This window comes from Primulina huaijiensis, chromosome 2 (assembly GCF_012295235.1).
Source record: "Primulina huaijiensis isolate GDHJ02 chromosome 2, ASM1229523v2, whole genome shotgun sequence".
Taxonomy (NCBI): Eukaryota; Viridiplantae; Streptophyta; class Magnoliopsida; order Lamiales; family Gesneriaceae; genus Primulina; species Primulina huaijiensis.
In genome coordinates, this window is record NC_133307.1 from 11405075 (window position 1) to 11410809 (window position 5735).

The 5735-nt window shown below is 41.2% G+C and overlaps 1 pseudogene; it reads right to left on the bottom strand.

Annotated features, from left to right (window-relative positions):
* LOC140956474 (uncharacterized) overlaps positions 1-5503 on the bottom strand; it is a 28115-nt pseudogene extending 22612 nt beyond the window's left edge.
* Between the last annotated feature and the right edge of the window lie 232 nt (positions 5504-5735).

Sequence of the window (5735 nt, forward strand, 5' to 3'; positions counted from 1 at the left end):
GCAACTCCAAAGGATCCCATGCTTTCCTTGGCGCTCGATCACCCGTGTTTGCATCATCCTCCCCTTCTTGAAAAGGATTTGTCCTCAAATCTTGTTCATCACCTACATCAAACAATGACAAATCACTTACATTGAAAGTGGAACTCACATTGTACTCACCTGGTAGATCGAGTTTGTAGTCGTTGTCATTGATCCTTTCTAGAATTTGAAATGGTCCATCGCCCCTAGGTAGTAGCTTTGAACGATGCTTCTCGGGAAACCTTTCCTTCCGCAAGTGGAGCCACACCCAATCACCTTTCTCAAAGATCACCTTCTTCTTCCCTTTGTTGGCTTGCTTGGCATATTGCTCATTTCTCTTCTCAATGTTGGCCTTGACCTTTTCATGCAACCCCCTAACAAATTCAGCCTTCTTTTTGCCGTCCATGTTCAACCTTTCACTCACAGGTAAAGACATCAAATCCAACGGAGTCAAAGGATTAAAGCCATGTACAATTTCAAATGGCGAATAATTTGTAGTAGAATGCACACAACGATTATAAGCAAACTCAACAAATGGCAAACAATCTTCCCATTTCTTTAGGTTCTTCTTAAGAATAGCACGCAAAAGTGTCCCTAAAGTTCTATTAACAACTTCAGTCTATCCATCCGTTTGAGGATGACATGTAGTAGAAAACAACAATTTTGTGCCAAGTTTAGCCCACAACGTTTTCCAAAAGTAACTTAAAAACTTAATATCACGGTCAGAAACAATAGTCCTAGGCGTGCCATGCAACCTAACGACTTCTCTAAAGAACAAATCCGCAATGTGAGGGGCATCATCAGTTTTGTGACAAGCAATAAAATGTGTCATCTTAGAAAATCTATCAACAACAACAAATATCGAATCCCTCCCCTTCTTAGTCCTAGGCAACCACAAAACAAAGTCCATAGAAATGTCAATCCAAGGTTCACTAGGAACAGGAAGTGGTGTATACAATCCATGTGGTTGTGTCTTAGACTTAGCTTGCCTACAAATTATGCACTTATCACAAACTCGCTCCACATCCCGCTTCATATGTGGCCAATAAAAATGTTCATGCAAAGCATTCAAGGTTTTTGCCACACCAAAGTGTCCCATCAAACCACCCCCATGTGCCTCCCTAACAAGTAATTCACGAATGGATGATTTAGGGATGCACAATCTAACTTCTCTAAACAAGAAACCATTATGCAAATAGAATTTTTTATGTGGACCATGCATACAAGTTTCAAATACTTCCTTAAAATCCTCATCTAGTACATATAATTCTTTCACATGCTCAAATCCCAAAATTTTTGATTCCAAGGTAGAGATTAGTACGTACCTCCGGGATAGTGCGTCGGCCACTATGTTTTCCTTACCTTGTTTGTACTTGATGATGTATGGGAACGTTTCAAAGAATGCCACCCACTTAGCATGCCGCTTGTTCAGCTTTTGTTGACCCTTAAGGTGCTTTAGAAACTCATGCTCCGTATGAATCACAAACTCCTTAGGCCTCAAGTAGTGTTGCCACGTTTCAAGAGTCCTCACAAGCGCATAGAGCTCCTTGTCATATGTTGGATAGTTCAGCGCTGCTCCATTAAGCTTCTCATTGAAGTACGCCACCGGCCGCCCTCCTTGCATCAACACTCCACCAATACCTACACCTGAAGCATCACATTCTGTAAGGCCAAGAATTTGGTTATTATAATCGGACATGATTGGTTGATAATTGATGTGCTATTATATGTATTGTATCAGACCGGAAAAGACGAGAAAATATACCAAATGTGTGCTAGGACAGTACCCCTCGCGCATATGCGCGACACTGATGGGCGCATATGCTCGAGGCAGGCAGAGGGCCTCGCGCATGTACGCGAGAAAGGGCGTGCATATGCGCGAGGAGGTGTGCTTCAAAATGTTAAGTCCAGAGAACCTCGAGCATATACGCGGAAGAAGGGCGCGCATATATGCGCGAGCTGCCAAAAAGAGAAATGCCGAGACCCGTAGGTCTCGCGCATATGTGCCGGTTGGTGTCGCGCATATGCGAGAGACGTGCAGAATGAAAAATAAGCCAAGTGTCTTTAACATGCAATATATGTGCTGAGTCTTCATTTCTTCACTCATTCAGTAGCTGAAAAAAAATCGAGAACACCTCCATGGAAGCCTCAAGAATGCTCATAGCCTAGAACTTAACTTGTACAAGATCTAACCACTTGAAATTCGATCCGAATTCATTTCCGTGCTCCTCTCATCAAAGGCTTCAAGGGGATGTAACTTTCATTCATTTCCTGCATGATTTGAGATATTGATGTTGGGGAAATTGTGAATTACACTACACTTGTGATATCGGAGAGCGTATAATTGAAACCGGATCCGGAGAGCGTATAATTGAAACCGGATCGAAGAAATGGTACCGTATGCATTTGTTATGAATTTCAGCATATATTGATTTGAATTGAATAGATTTTTGACATGCTGGAATTAGAATTGTGATGATATGGTATTGTTATGTATTGTTGAGAATGGGTTATTGTTGAGTTGACGGGGACATCGAGTTTACGCCCTTATGCCGTCAAAATTATCTCGAGATTGAGTATTGCACTTCACATATATTATTTTGAGTTAGAAGTTGATATGGTGCATTGTATATATGTCATTTCAGATTGGATTTGACAGATTCGATATCAATAATACGAGACTTTGACTTCTACGAAATTATGACAAGAAATGTATAATTCATGTTGGTTCGGGAAGATACAACTCGAGTTAGATTTGATTCGAGTTTCCCAAAATCACATACTAGATTTCTATACCTTGCTATGCCTGTGCTTTATGTTGATTTATGTATAAGCATTGAGATAGGAGAGTCATTGGCAGAATTGCCAAGTTCTAGACGTTCGGTGGTATCGAAGCACAGAAAAAGATCGACTCCGGTTGTAGATATTCGATACAGACAGGGCCGAAGTCTTGGGATAAGACGTACCGCCACCACGATGGGGAGGGTAGGTGGGAGACTTGTTACGTCTTATTCACACCGGGATCCCTAGATTTAGATATGAATTGAGTCAAAGATATGAGTTTGATTTACATTGCTTGACTTATTATGATTATGTTTCATATACTATAAGATGTATTGTTGTTGATTTCATTCATGATAGTATGTTCATGATTTACATTGTGTATATGCATGTATACATGTTTTATACTGGGATTTGTTCTCACCGGAGTATCCGGCTGTTGTTGTGTCTGTATGTGTGCATGACAACAGGTGGGACAGGATCAGGGTCACGCCGAGGATGATAGATCGAGATTATAGTGGTGATTTCTGGCATAGCAGAGGAACTAGTAGTGTTTACATTGGATATATATCTACTTTTGTTAAAATAAAATAAAGATGTCGTTTGGGTATGGTTTATATACAATCGTTTTGATATAAAAAGCAAAATTTTGACCCACGTTTTCTAGCAAAGATCCAATTAATCCCAAAGAGAATTGAGTCAGAGCCCGGGTCCCCACACATTCAATTTCAAAGGTATTAGCAAAATCAGGTAAAACAAGTAAAGGAGCATTAATCAACTTTGGTTTAATAATATTAAAAGACTTCTCTTGCTCCTCGCCCCAATGGAATGGAACGTTCTTCTTGATCACCGCCGTCATTGGTGCTGCCAGTGTGCTAAAATCTTTTACAAACCTCCCATAGAAACTTGCAAGACCATGAAAACTCCGAACTTGACCAACAGTAGTAGACGTTGGCCAATCTCGAATGGCACTTACCTTGTCTTCATCAACTTGCATCCCTTGTGAACTTACAACAAAGCCAAGAAAGACAAGTTTGTTTGTGCAAAAATCACACTTCTTAAGGTTAGCATATAAAATTTCAGCCCGTAGTGAGATTAGCACAAGTCTCAAGTGGTGTACATGCTCTTGTAGATTCTTGCTATACACTAGGATATCATCAAAGTAGACAACAACAAATTTTCCTATATCTGCACGCAAGACATGATTCATTAACCTCATAAAGGTGCTAGGAACATTAGTTAAGCCAAAAGGCATGACCATCCACTCATACAACCCATACTTGGTTATAAAAGCAGTTTTCCACTCATCACCTTCCCTCATCCTAATTTGATGATAGCCACTCTTCAAATCAATTTTGCTCCAGATACAAGCACCATGCAATTCATCTAACATATCATCTAGTCTAGGTATGGGAAGCCTATACTTAATGGTTATGTTATTGATTGCTCTACAGTCCACACACATTTGCTATGATCCATCTTTCTTATGAACTAATAAAACAGGCACAGCACAAGGGGACATGTACTCACGCACAAAACCCTTATCTAACAACTCACTTACCTGCCGTTGAAGCTCCTTAGTCTCCTCCGGATTGCTCCTATAGGCGGGACGATTTGGCAACGCACTCCCAGGAACGAAATCGATTTGGTGCTCGATTCCCCTTAATGGTGGTAAGCCTTGGGGTAATTCCTCCGGAAATACATCTTCAAATTCCTGCAAAAGTGAAACAACAATACTCGGAAGGGACCCCGCTATATCGCTTGTGTTAAGGAGGATCTCCTTATAAACAATCAACACAAGTGGTTCATCTGTACCACATCACACAAGACCTCATCCACATATTTCCCAATAGAAAAAAGGCACTAGCACTTGCTTTGTAACCTTCACCTCCGCACAATCATTCAACCATTGAAGCCTATATGGTTGAGGATGCTTTAATGTAGGTAAACCCAATTTTTATACCATCTCAACACTTGCCACATTAGTACAACTTCCCCCATCTATGATGAGATTGCAAACCTTTTGATTTACAAAACACCTAGTATGGAATAAGTTCTCTCGTTGGTTAGTCTTCTCCTCCATGACTTGGGCACTCATGATTCGTCCAGTCACTAGTGCTTCACCTACAACCGCCTCATAACCCTCGTCAGGATCCTCTAATGCACGCATCTCATGATCATCATCATCACCCTCACTATGAGATTCATACTCACCATAGTCATTTAAAATCATTACCCTTTTATTAGGACATTCACTAGAAATATGACCTAACCCTTGACACCTAAAACATTTAACATCTCTAGATCGATTAGAAGGAGTTTCAGATTTACCTTGCACTCCTTGTTTTGACGCCTCTTGTTTGGTCTCAACCTTGGGCTTGATCACCACTTTATTTTCATCACGTTTTGCCACATTTGGTCGCCAAGAAGATGATGAACCCTCGGTTTGATTGGTGCGGCCAACTCCACGCCTCTTGAATTGTTGCTCCACTTTTATGGCCATTTGCACCATTTCGTCTAGATCCAAGTAGTGCCGAAGCTCCGCTTGATCTTGAATCTCCCTGTTCAAACCACAAAGAAAACGAGCCATCGTCGCCTCACTATCTTCCTCAATATTTGCCCTAATCATGACTACATCCATCTCCATATAGTAGTCCTCAACACTCCTTACCCCTTGCCTCAAAGTTTGTAGCCTCTTAAACATCTCCCTATTGATGCGAACACGGATGTGCACGTCCCAAGGAAAGCATGGGATCCCTTAGAGTTACCAGCGGGACCAATCACGAGGGGACGACTAAAGAAGTTTAAAGAGGCGTTGCAGGGGCTTATGAGCAAGGAAGAAGGACTTACAAGCGAGGTGCAAAGTGCTGAAGGGTTCGAGATGCATGGAAATAAGTTTGGGAGCCAAATGAACGTTATTCAAGTGCTAAATCAAG